The sequence below is a fragment of the Aulonocara stuartgranti genome, assembly GCF_965226115.1.
Source record: "Aulonocara stuartgranti genome assembly, chromosome: 3".
Lineage (NCBI taxonomy): Eukaryota > Metazoa > Chordata > Actinopteri > Cichliformes > Cichlidae > Aulonocara > Aulonocara stuartgranti.
Window position 1 is genome coordinate 75,904,468 of NC_138941.1, and position 14,172 is coordinate 75,918,639.

General features: G+C 40.9%; 2 protein-coding genes across 3 annotated transcripts in view; both read right to left on the minus strand.

Annotated features, from left to right (window-relative positions):
* LOC309703691 (protein NLRC3-like) overlaps positions 1-14,172 on the minus strand; it is a 169,816-nt gene that overhangs the window by 109,441 nt on the left and 46,203 nt on the right. The window lies entirely within an intron of this gene.
* Positions 1-14,172, minus strand: part of LOC309703474 (NACHT, LRR and PYD domains-containing protein 3-like) — a 143,609-nt gene that overhangs the window by 83,250 nt on the left and 46,187 nt on the right. The window lies entirely within an intron of this gene.

Here is a 14,172-nt window from a genome sequence, read left to right on the forward strand (position 1 = left end):
AAGATTACAAAAGTCAGTTCACAAATACGCATTTGTTTTACAAGTACAAAATATTCATGGCCACTGTAACAGCTGGTGAAAAGCTAGTGTACCACTAAGCGGAGCTCTTGTAATTATAATGTCATTCACGGATTTTATTTTCTCTGTTTTTATTTTTATGTTTAACATGTTAACATTTTCTTATTTGTATACAGTATATTGCTAGTTTGACACATGAAAGTCATCGATCAATAAGAAGGTTTAAGGTGAGAGATCACTTCCTGTTTAGGAAAAAGGTCAGAGAAGCTGCACACGATGATGGTCTTGACATGTGAATGCCAAGCTAAATATGAAATTATAAGTCCTAAGTTCCAAATACACCAGTGTGTCCACTTGCAGGCCAAAGTGGTATGTTTGTTTATATTTTTCAAATTTTATACGTTTTAATGTTGAAATATAACTTTATTGTACATTTGAATTCACCAGTTCTACGGTGTGCCTGTGTACGTTAAGAGGAGCACAGTAAACATCAGTAAAGAAGAACTCTCGTGTCTCTTGTGTACATGTACAAGCGGGTGTTGTGCCAAAAACCAATTTCCAATGTTTCTGTGTGTTTTTTATGTGTAATATCGCTACGTATGTTGCTAAATAGACTTCGGTGGACAGGTATTACAAAGGGGTTATATACAAAATTTTAAAAATTACCTGTTTCTCAGTTATCTTTGTAGCTGTGTTATTGTACTTGATTATAATCAATCGGCTTCGTTTTGTCCACTTAAAATATGTTTACAGAACTATTTTTGCATTTGTTGCAATTTCAGCTGTCCTCTTGGCCAGATTACTCTTAAAAGAGACATTTTTAAAGTAAACAAGAATTTTCTTTAACTGCACAAATAAAGGATACAAAGGTCACTGCCAAAAAGTGATTGCGGCTTCTACCTTGCTACAGGAATGTTGTTTGTTGGTCAAGATGATTTGATATAATTCATGAGGGATATATTTGACATATGTTTCACATATTGTAGACCAACAAGTTATTTTTAGCAGTTTACATACAAGCAATCAGGTTTTGGCAAATACCGGAAATCAGTTTTTGGCAGACAATCACTTTTTGGCACAACACCTGCATAACCACAATTTGAGGACATAAGCCTCACACTATCAAACTTTCCTCCAACCTTACACACTTATGACATCATTGTTCGGGTAAATACTCAAAAAGCTTCAGTGTGTTTGTTTAGGCTGATTTAACTTCTGACCTCCGTGTCCGAGCACACTTCCGGTAATCTCTTTACTGAGTTAGCTGCTGCTCCTGTTCTTTGGTCTCAATTCGAATAAAGATTGATCCAAAATACCCAAACCTTAATTTAGTGACGTCACGGCGCCTCGTTGAAGCCGTTGTTAGCTGTTACTCGGACCCGTGGGCAGGCGTCTGTGCACCGGCGCTGTAAGCTCCGCGGGCCGCTCCGGTTGGAAGTCAGGGTGGAGACCCCTTTAAGTCCCGCTCTTGTTTGCAATGCTGTGCTTTCGGCAAAGACAAAACAGCCACAACAAAAAAAGAGAGAACTTTAGCCACTACAGTATTTTGCGACACCACGAAACAAACAATAGCATAAAATGAAACGATAGACGTTTTTATATCGTCATCCGATATATATGTTATATCGAACAGCCCTAGGTGCAGGTGAGATGGACTCACCATCAGAACACGTCAAACCCACCACATACCCCCTTCGTCCGACTAAGGCCTGGGAGCCATCCAGCCAAACCTACTCCGCCCTCTGCCTGGCAGGCTCGGGAATCGGCCCGGAGCATGGGTGCCCTAGGCCAGATAGACTGACTGAACTTCTCTTGTTTGTCTCCTGTGGAAAGCATTCCATATAAAGCATAAGGAATGTCTGCAACACAGACCCAGAAGATCGTTAGGCTTGTTTGGCATGTACTGTAGAAATGCAAATCTACCCCGGAATGGCACAGGCTGTTCGTCTACAGTGACACAATCATTGAGGTTGAACCGCTGTCTGAATGCTGTTCTTGTTGTGTGAAAGTTTGAAGTTTGGGGTAGAAATACAAAAACTACAAATTTGTAAAATGTATAAAAAGCAAGTTAAAAATTAAACGCACCTTGATATCAAAAACACATTTTTGAGGAATAGCTGGAATATGAAACGACAAAGATTTTTCATTAATTCAATATTACAACAAAACAACTTCATCAATTGATTTTTTACCGCATCTGCATGTGAGGATTAATGGAGAGATGACATTTTTGTTCCCAGAAAAAAAAACACACAGTTTGTTGTGTGAAGAAATCAAACATGAGCTGAAAAACAGTAAAGTTCCTAAAGAAAAACTGCTAAAGGAGGAAATATCCAGATTAGCTTTAATGCATCTATGATAAATAAACTGTATTTAAACTGTATGATACTTAGACTGACCCAGGGTCAGTGTAAAATACAATGCTAGCTGTGTGAAAGTTTGGCTCTTTTAATCCTACATGACAAACCTCAAGATGCACGTTTCAGAATCAGAAAGGGTTTTATTGCCAAATGTTGAGCAGGTTTACAACATTAGGAAATTGCTGCGGTACTTAGTGCAAACATACTGTCATATAACGCTTAAATAGACATGAAAATAAAAATAAGAATTAAAAGTGCTAAGTAGATAGATATATACATGAGTGCAGGTGGTGATCAGTGCCAAACATGGAATGATGCAGTGAACAGACAGACTCTGACAGACTGATGACCTGTCCAGTTGTACTCTACCTATGACTACTGGGACAGGCTCTAGCCCACCACACTCCCACTGTGAACCTGAATTGAATATCCCCAAGAAAATGAATGGATAGACTGACATTTGTTTTAATAGTTCTAGAAATCTGAGCTGTTGGTGTGTCCTTGGATTGTGTGGTAATAATATTAGAGCTGAATCTATAGCTGTGCGTGTTCATGGAGCTTGCGTTTTCACCTGCTGGACATCTGATCATACCTGACAAGTTTAACTGTCTTAAGAACATTGCAGAGGCTTTATTGACAGTATTTATCATTGTTGTGAGGAAACCAATAGCATTTGCATTTTCTGTTGTACAGTTGATACATTTGGTGTTATGGAGTTCTTCTTATGGATAAAAAGTGTCCTTTTTTGTTTCAAAATAGCTAATAACTATTCACTGATAGCTGCCAACATCTGCAAACAAATATAATTCTATAAAGTTGTTCTGTTTAATGTGTAACTGTTCATATAGAGCGTTATTAAATTTATTGCTAATGTAATCATATGGCACATTGACTTCTGAGGAAATTTTAGATGGCACTCATCATCAGAAATGTTGCCAACTCCTGCAAATAAACAATACAAAAGCAATAGCCTGTATTTAATTTATCTGCTGTATCTGCCGGGTACCCCCCTCGCGTCGAGAATTAACGTGCAGGGTATTCTTATGGAATACCTCGAGGTATTTCCCTGGCTGTCCATATTTATAGACATAAACTGCAGTGACAGGTATGATTTATTGGTCAATGGCAACGTACACAAACTGACACACATGTCATCCTAAGCACATGCAAACACTATTCAGTCCATACTTGTATAAACTCTTGTACAGTATACAGCAAATATCTGTTAATCACAGATCATGTAGCGCACACAAAGGCTTCCTGGGTTTCGGACTTTATTGATGGTGTTAGCAAAGCATCAATGAAGCCACTTTTCCTCCTCAAGAACACAATAATTGGAAAGTGTTACAATGCCATCAGCAGGTTCTCACGGCAACAGTAAAGTTGATGAGCAATTTTCTCAGCCACATTAAGCACATAGCTACAGGCATTCTATCAGGCATTCATTCAAGTTTATGAAAAGGAAGCAGCACAAGTACAAGAAAAAACAAAAGAGCAAAGTGCATCTGATTTGTGGCACAACTGTGGGGAAAATGCATTTTCGGATGTTATCAGTCCATCAATGGGCGTTGTCAGCAGTTATCAGCCCCATAACTGTGGCTCAGATTGGCCCTCCTGCACCTGCTAGCAGGCTCAGCAGTTTGTTATCACCAATCAGTGAGCCGGATCGCTGTGTCGCTGTTGGAGAGACGACCATCAATCCAGATCCAGTACAGACAGAATCTATTTTGATACAAACTGGTACAAAACTGGAAGCTGTTTTATCTTTTTTTTAAATACACGTGGCTGCTCCTTAACGATATTCAGCTAGAGGACCACATTACAGGTGTGTGTAAACATGAAACATCTGAAGTGTGTGGAAAATGACTACAGCACACCTCAGGACAAACAAGATGAAAATAATAATGAAAACCATCAGTGGTGCTGTTGCATTTTCATATCCACAACTGAAGTCCTCACTTCCCAGCTTCATTCAGACTGGTTCACCTGTCCCCAAACCAGGCAGTCACACCACTGTCTGAGAACATGGATAATGTGACTTGCAGCAATTTTGGTTCAGAGACAGCAAACAGTAAGGCAAAGAGAGAAGATCTCAGCCTGTGGGATTCACTGAAAGATGTCATATAAATCCTCAGCACCATCCACAAACATTTGCATTATGTGCAAAGAACATGGAGAACATCGGTGTATGAACACAGCAGTACTTGTGTATATTGCAAAACCTGCATTAGGAAAACACACAAAAATCTATCCACCTTCCAGAGAAGTGGGCTGTAAGCAGCTAATCATTATTTATATTCATAAGTGTTGGGATTTCAGATTTCTTTCAAAATAGCTCATAATTGCTGTAAAATAGCTTTTATATTTTCTTGTTTTCTTTTTTGTTTTTTCCCATAATCCTTGTCTTTCTATAGCAAACCTGCTATAAGACGGCTTGGCCTGAGTCAGAGCTACATTTACCAGAGGATCACAGACCCATGCAGTAAACACAAGAGAGATAAACATGTTTGTGAACACAAGTTTGTTCTTACACATTTATTACTTAATGCCAGATTATTCTGATCTGATTTTAAAATGAAACATGTCCATGTAATGACTGCATTAACCTCATGGACCTGAGGTCAGGTTTAGGATATATTGTTCATTTCTCCAAGATATTTCAGATTGTTTGGACCTAAAAAGTAGAAAAAGTAAGAATTATCTTTGAATGGTGTTTTTGTTTTTATCTATTTCTAAATGCTTAGACTGGCCAAAATGGAAAGGATTAGAAATGAGTACATTGCAGGCACAGCTCAGGTTTGAAAGTTTGAGAGGCTGAGACAGTTTGTACATGTGCACAGAGGGTTAGTGGATATATTGGAAAGAGAAGTATGAAGATGGAGCTACCATCACCAGCATGTCTCCATATGAGGGCAGTGGGTTGCATGTGGTTCATAAAAACAAATGTTGAATAACTTCTTATCGTTGCCTCTTTTTGGTAGGTCAGCTATGCAACTGCAGAGTTGCTTTTTGTGTCTGTGAACCCAAAGCTTGTCCTCTCTTAAAATCTGGGCTTTCTCTTGCTACAGCGGACGAGCCTCAGACAGCCTTTCAGTAGCTCTCCTTGAGCTGTTTCACCATCTCTCTTTAGAGTCCAGGTCTCTGTTGAGGGAGTTTGTGACACTTTGCGGTGGAAACACTGTCGGACTTTTCTGGAGGTCATTTAATTTAAGGTCAACATTTTCCAACCTGATATCTTAACGATATCAGAAATAAGTCATTCTGTTATACTGCTGTATCAGGTATTGATATAAATTCATGCTTCTGTTTGCTAATCCAAAAAAATCATTGTTGTCTTCATTTATTTACAATAATTCTTTAGTCATAAAACTTGTGTGTCATTCCTCAGTGATCCGTCACTTCCTCACAGTGAAGATGTTTGTACCGCACTCCTGCAAAGAAGATTCTGTAAGTAAACTGTTGACGGGACAATAAACAAATTTCACTTTGCAAAATGTTCTGCAGGGAAGGTGAATATTTCTCAGACAGAAGAAGGTGATATTCCAACGGACCTGAAAAGGAGAGCCGTCGATGTCTTACATTTGAAGACCAGAGCAGCTGAAGAAAAGCTCTGACTCCAACGTGAGATGGACGCTGTGATTCATCATCTCCACCAGCAACACAATTACCTGGATTCATCAATAGACGACACTCAGGACCCTGGTTCCACAGCTGTTCTTCTTCACAGCATCATCCAGTTAGAGAGGAAACTGTATAATGCAATAACGATGTTCCAGCGTCATGTTGCCTCCACATGTTTACCTGCCACAGTTTAACTCAGTGTCTCAGACAGTCGTGTCACCTGATCTGCATGTTTTGCTGTACGATGACGTCATCGTGACATTGACGAGGAGGGCGAGAAAAACTAGTTTTGTCCTGCAGATGGCGATCTTGCAACATGTTCAGAGAGCTGACACTTTGATGATGCTGGTCTACTCAACATACTTTTAGCCTGGGTTGAACTATATATGAGCAGCTTCCACTCTGCTTTCACTGTTAAATACACTTGTTGGATTTCACTTGGAGAAGTTGAAAAATAAATATTTTATTGCAAAATTATTTGTTGGTTCCTTCCCTTGCTCCCTTTCCTGATTTCCCTCTGTTTGTTTGTCACTGTATACAACCTGTGTACTCCAGGCATTGTAAATAAAGAGCAATTTTTGCACTCCTTGCATCTCTGTGTGTTTTTTAAATCAAATCAAATCACTTTTATTGTCACAGCACATGTGAGGTACACTGGTACAGCACATGCAAGTGAAATTCTTGTGTGCGAGCTTCACAAGCAAGAGAGGAAAAAATACAATACAATAACATAAGAACTAGAAAAATATAAGAATGGTTAAATCTGAGAATTATAAGAATAAATACATGTACAAATATAGGAGTGTATGTATATCTACGTGTGTGTGTGTGTGTGTGTGTGTGTGTGTTTATATACATATATATAAAATAAAATAGTTGGAAATTTGCAAACAAGTAGCATTAATGTACAGTATGGAGTGCATAATGTTGAAGTTCCAGTAGTGGAGGTGAGGTGTCTTATGAAGTGTTCAGCATTCTGATGGCCTGATGGAGAAAGCTGTCTCTCAGTCTGCTGGTTCGGGACCGGATATTGCAGTACCTGTTGCCTGATGGAAGTAGTCTGAACAGTTTATGGCTGGGGTGACTGGAGTCTTTGATGATCCTCCCCTCTTTCCTCAGGCACCGCTTCCTGTAGATGTCCTGGAGGGAGGGAAGCTCACCTCCACTGTTTCCTGTTCCCCTGATTCTGCTTCCTGTTGGATAGTTTGTTTGGAATAACATGTTCGTATAGGTTTAAATGAACTTCAAATTGTAATCCACTCACAAAACTGTCTCATTTTATTGGAACGATCCACATTTGCATCCATTCACGCTACATTTGACATCTGAACACGTTTGTACACATGATGAAAGGACAGATGGTGTTTGTGTGTCCTTCTTAAACTTAGTGTGAATGTTTCATCATGTAGAACTACTTAGAACAAAGTCTTTGGAACATTTGGAGAACATGTTTAGGAAAGTAACATCCTGGTAGAACATTTTCTTAAAGCAAAGCAGAGCTGCAACATGACTGTGAGGATTCAGAAGAATAAAGTCAGAATACTTTATTATTGTGAAGACTAAAGTGCACCTTAATGCTGCCGATGAACACACATGTTCTTTGTGAAAGCATGTGTGAGCACAGCTGACATGCACCACACTGACCCCACTCGCCCCGTTTCTTCATCCACTTCTTGCTCTTGTGCTTGAAATGAGACGCAGACGCAGCAAAAGGAAGAGGCTCTAAAATCCACAAAAAGGGGGTGTAAGAGCCAAAGTCCATGTTTATGTTTTTCCTTTTTGTTTTGGTGGCACAGGTGTATAGCTTTACCTGCGTCTCAGGTAATGGTATGTGGGTGTGGTCACAGTCTATTTACCTGATGTTGGTGTTCGTAGCAGGTGTGTTGGGTGAGTGGTTTGTGGGCAAACGTTTCTGTTGACCGTCATTTTTTGGCACACCAGTTAATCCATGCGCTATTTGTAAATTGATTGAAAGCGCAAATGTTTGTTTTTGTTTTGTTCTTAAAATAAATGCGCAAAGTACAAGTACGACTCATTATGGATTATTGGAGGCGCGTCACAGGGACACAACCAACTCAGCCAGCCGCGGCTTTATTTACGGATGAAAGTCGCAACAGGGGGCTCGTTAGATCAGGATATTGGATGTGATCCATAGAAAACATGGATAATACACCACTTTATTTGAAGACATAGCATCTGTAGCACTGCCTCAGTTCTGGACTCCTCTGGGCTCTGTGCACCTAAAGAAAAGGTCAAAGGTCAGCAGCACAATTCTTCATTTACAAACAACAGTCGCACAAACTATACTATTATTTTCCTCCAATTACAACTTTTCACTTGCAGAAATGGTCCTGTGTGATTTCCAGGCTGTGATATAAAAACTAGTTCCTAATGGCAGCGATTTACTCAGTAAACATGTGTTTCCTTCACCAACCTCACACACAGATCCAATAAGATCAGGAAGTGGGCAGTATAGTACAATATGTGTTATTCTGTACTGTACTGCCCAAACTAAAGATCTGCTGAAGTGTTGGAAATGATTCAGATGTTTATTTTGGACGATACAGCAGAAGATCAGACATGAAAGTGGAGATAACACAGAAGACCTGCAGCAAAGGGTCAGAGGTCAGACTCCACCTGGGCCACTGGATTCAACAATGAGCCAATGAGCATCTTGTCAAGCAGTGACTAAAGCAGAGCCCTGACATTCTGACATTTATCACACAGTTAGAACAAATGTCTGCTGATGACTTCATCTCATGAAATGACTGATAGATGTCAGTTCATTGATCAGCTGAGCTGCTGATCTTCATCATCACAGAAACATTCAGCTTGTTTCAATCAGTAAATAACTCCCACTACTCTCAGTTTGAACTGTTCCCACTCAAAATGCTGTGAGAACAATGATCAATCACTATCAAACCAATAAAGACAAAAATGCTGATTTCACAGGAACTTTGTTGGAGAAGCTGTAAAGACATGAAACTGGTGGAGATCCCAAACCAGTTGATAGTGCTGATTATTCCAAATAAAGCTGTTTTCCATTTGAGATGACATGACTTTCTGTCCTGATATATAATAAAGATGTTAGTTGTTTTTGAGCCCCTGTATTAAAAGTAGATCCAGTTTAAAGTAAGCTTGAGTTTGATGTCTTTATGTCAAAGCTGCTCATGATGTTGAACTGCTGATGGAATAAAAACAGTGAAAAATCTGCCTCAATATAAAAGCTTGTAGTCCAGACTTAAATGTAGCCTATTGTTAGCTGAGGTCCACACACGGTGTTTGACAGTGTAAACTGTGTGAAAGAGCTGTTGGTGGAGCTCACTAGGATGAGCAGGTGACCATGTGTCACAAGGTGGAGAGCAGCTGGCCTGGGTTTGATTCTGACCCGGGCCACGTCCCCTTTCTCTCTCCCTCTGCTTTGCTGTCACTTATCTTCACTGCTCTGTAAATAAAGCTGAAAAAGGCCCCAAATCAAAGAAATCTGCCTGCAGCCTCTGAAATGTCTTCTGTTTCCTTCCAGAGGCCGACGGCTTCTTCACCGTCAGGCCATTAGCATATTTCATTGTGCATGAGTTGCTGTATTTTACTATTTTTACTATTTTAATATTGTACAGTGTTTGTTCTTGCATGTTTTTATTATAATTATTGTTGACTCCGCCCCTCCCTGATTATGAACTTGACACACCTGGGATGTCTCAGAGGCCAATAAGAGGGCCTGGCAGGTCAGGGGAAAGAGGGCAGCAGACATGGCGAAATAGGAGTGGCAGGTGACGGCCGCAAGCGGTGGCAGCGGCACCGTTGGCGCTGGAGCACGGGGTTGGTGCAAGTTGCCATGCAGTACGTGGCAAGGGCATACGACGCTTAGCGAGCGAAGAGGAAGAGGGAGCTGTGCTGTTGCTGGAATAGCTGGAGGCCAGAGGACGCTACGGTGGGGGATTAGTTAGCAGCGGGACAGCGCCCTACCTCCAACGGCGAGACCATAGTGCTGGTGTGCTACAGAAAAGCAGCGGGCAGCGTTAGGAGCTTTGCCCATACGGGCACGTCGGAGCAGAGAGACTGACAGGACAGCCGAGGACGCCGCCGGGTTTTCCTTGCCCCGCTCCGATTGACTGGATTTTAACGTTGTGGTTGTCGCCACCCGGACTTTTAGTGACTTAACGCCGTGGCAGATGCCACCGGATTTTTAGTGTTTATGTTTTATTGATTTTTATTGTGTTCTCTCTGGCCAGGGTTGTTTTAATTGCTTTTACATTTTTAACTGTTTTTGTATGATAAATTACATTTTAGTGATACAGTTTTTATATCCTTCTATTCCCTTGGCTGCTCCACTGCTCTGTCTGTTGTTTGGAGGGTTTCTGTTAAGATATTCATTGTGTGTACTCAGTCGTCTTTGTGTATTAGAATCAGCTGTTCTTCCCTCCTGTGTGTGATTATCTGATTACCTTGTGTGTGTATATATAGTGGGTGTCGGTCCGTGCTCGTTGTCGGCTCGTCTGTGTTCCATGGTGTCCTGTTTGTTAGTCTGCGTCTCGCTGCCTTTCACCCCGTTTCATGATGGTTTCAAGTTTTCTCTTTAGTTTTTCCCAGTTTAGGTTCCTTTCAGTAATTTCTCATGCTTCGTTGCGTGCGGCAGCAACCACAGCCTCCCAGACACTGTTCAGAGAGGGCCCATCCATCTGGCCCATCAAGACTCACTCTCATTTCATCAGTCCATAAAACCTTAGAAAAACCAGTCTTGAGATATTTCTTGGCCCAGTCTTGACGTTTCAGCTTGTGTGTCTTGTTCAGTGGTGGTCGTCTTTCAGCCTTTCTTACCTTGGCCATGTCTCTGAGTATTGCACACCTTGTGCTTTTGGGCACTCCAGTGATGTTGCAGCTCTGAAATATGGCCAAACTGGTGGCAAGTGGCATCTTGGCAGCTGCACGCTTGACTTTTCTCAGTTCATGGGCAGTTATTTTGCGCCTTGGTTTTTCCACACGCTTCTTGCGACCCTGTTGACTATTTTGAATGAAACGCTTGATTGTTCGATGATCACGCTTCAGAAGCTTTGCAATTTTGAGACTGCTGCATCCCTCTGCAAGATATCTCACTATTTTTGACTTTTCTGAGCCTGTCAAGTCCTTCTTTTGACCCATTTTGCCATTAGACCACACCCCTTCTCATTAAAGAGATGCACATCACCTAATATGCTTAATTGGTAGTAGGCTTTCGAGCCTATACAGCTTGGAGTAAGACAACATGCATGGAGAGGATGATGTGGACAAAATACTCATTTGCCTAATAATTCTGCACTCCCTGTATAGAGAGGCTGTAGGCAGTCTTATATACCTCGCATCAGGTACCCGTCCTGACCTGAGTTTTGTGGTAAGCAAGTTATCACAGCATTTCCATGAGCCTACAGAGGAACAGTGGGGAACTGTGAAGCCTGTGTTGAGAAATCTCAAAGGGTCCAAAGATAAGAAGTTGTGTTTAAGGAGAAACACAGATGAAAATTTGGGTCTAGTAGCCTACAGTGATGCTGACTGGGCAGGTGACACCGCCGACAGACGCAGCACTACTGGTTACTGTGTACATCTATGTAAGAACAGTTCTCTAGTTCCATGGAAGAGCAAGAAACAGCCCACTGTGGCACTCTCTATCTGTGAAGCAGAGTATATGGCTCTGGCTTCCACAATGCAAGAATGTATATATTTAGAACAGCTTTTGAAAGGTATAGATGACTACAGATACACTCAAACAATAGTGTACGAGGACAACCAGGGAACAATTGCCCTGGCTAAAAACCCTGTGAGCCGACAGAGGTACAAACATGTGGACATTAAATATCATTTTGTAAGGTCCATTGGAAATGAAGGGAAAATGTGTCTGTTATATTGCACCACTGAAGAAATGGTTGCAGATGTTATGACCAAACCTGTTTCTAAGCTAAATCTTGCAAAGTTTGGTGACATTATGTTTGGTGCTTAAAAGAAAGAAGAAGAAAAAGGGGGAGAGAAAAAAAGGAAAAGGAAGTGTGGTAGAGATTGTACAACTGTTTATTGTTTATTGTACAACTTTTCTTTAGATTCCAGCAACCTGAGTACAAGAGGGGGTGTTAAGATATTCATTGTGTGTACTCATGTTGTACAGTGTGTTTAACTGCATTATGGTTACTATTGTTTAACAGAGAGACAGTATTTTAGTTGTCACCACAAGGAGGCACTGTTTCATTGTAAGGGCACGTATGCTGCGTCATCACGCCCCTAAGAAAAAAAAGTTCACCACAACAAAATAGCACCCATGAGGAAAAGTTTTGCCGTGTGTCGATGTGGAATAAAGTTCCCAAAATATTAAGGAAATTTTTGCCTCCGCCGTCATTTTCCTTGAAGTGATCGCTGTCGATGCTGCAATACTCAACAGTTTCCCTCCTTAGAATAACACCTGTTAATCCACCATTACATGGACATCACATTTTGGGTTATTTAGACCAAAATACTTAATTTTTGTCATGGTCCCTGTGCCTCACCAGCTGATCCCATATTAGGCAACATGTGTTTCTCTCTCTCTCTCTCTCTGCGTAATCGCGAGCCCTACTTAAGATGGCAGCACTGTGCTATTCGTCACTGGATCGTTGAGCTATCAGCGTCAGTCGCTCAGTAGTTTGAGAATCAGAATCTGTGAGTTGTTTCCGTCTGTTCATCTATAACTAAGGTTTCTGTGTACAGATCTTTCCCTACCTGCCCGTCATCTCATGGAGGAGTGTTGGGATTTGTGTAACCCAGTTGTGGAGAGAGCCGAGTGATTCTTTGGAGCACGTCTGATCCCCTTCCTTTCCCTCATGGACCCCGGAGCCCTGGACCCCCCTCCCCTCCAGCACATTGTATCAACTGGTGTTGTCTGTATCAATAAACTGTCTTCTCTTCAAGGATTTCTGGTCTGCGCCTGAGTCCGTTAACTAAACATGACAATTTTGGTTTACAAGGGCCTGATATCCACTTACAAGGACATTATACTGCTACTGTTCTATCAAACTTTTAAACGAATATTGTCATATGTGGCTCTAATTTTTCTTAAAAACAAAAAAAGGTAAAAAAAACCCCCAAAAACTGGCAGTTCTTTGTTTTTACATTCATCAGGCCCCAATATGCCAAAATACCAAAGAGAAATTAAAATCGCATGCCATGGAAGAGTTCAGGTCTTAGGACTTTAAAACAAAAGTTTTAAAATCAGATCAGTGGTCGAACCCAAAAGCCACAGGAACATCACAAGTCTATCATGATTTTAATTAAAAATAGACTTCAATAAAACAAACCAAAAAACATATCAGAAGAATAAAAGCTGCATCTTTGCTCATACATGCTCGAAACCCAGGGAACAAAGGAGAGAGAGAGAGTGAGGGAGCAAGTAAAACAATTTAACTGTTAGAAATAGGCCCTGAAATCAAATGAGAAGATAATTTTGATGTACTCGGAAGAAGAGTTGATGAAAAGGAAGCTCACCCTGAAACTAATGTAAGGTAGGTTATAGCTGTGCCGGAGCAACATAAATATCACCACTCAGTGTCCAGCGTGATGATATGTGCAGTAGGTATTGGTCTCAGTGCGCCTCTTGGGGTAAAGCTGCTCATTTAGGCACGTGAGCATGTGCATATAACAGATTTGTTACCTGGACAAAAGGTTTTTGTAAGCCTGGTCCTGCTTATGTGAAAGAGAATTGCATTAATACACCGTGTTTCTCTGCTCCAAGTCACCGGCAGCTCTTTCCCACTGTAAGGATGTCTATTATAGCCTCTGCTTCATAACTGTCTGACAGTGCAGACTGTTCAAACTGTGTTTAAAATGTGATTTATTTGCTAGATACCAGACCATGCAATGTTACTGAATGAATAAAGATTTTTTTTACCTTTTTAGCTAGATGTCAAACATATGAAAGACTCTTAAGCATAATTAAACTCACCTCCCATCCAAGAAGCTTCTTCTGTTCTAAGACCAATTGATGGAGAGTCCCAGATCTAAGCCCTAATGGCAGTTGTCCCTTACGAGGGTCATATGATTAGGCAGATAATCTATAATGGGTCAGTGGCAGCTGTGACTCGCTTTGGTCTCTACTTTTTGTTTTGTTTTTTTCATCAGAAATTTTTGATTGCTGCATTAAGTTGCTTCTTCCTCACTTTAACACGGTACTCACTGG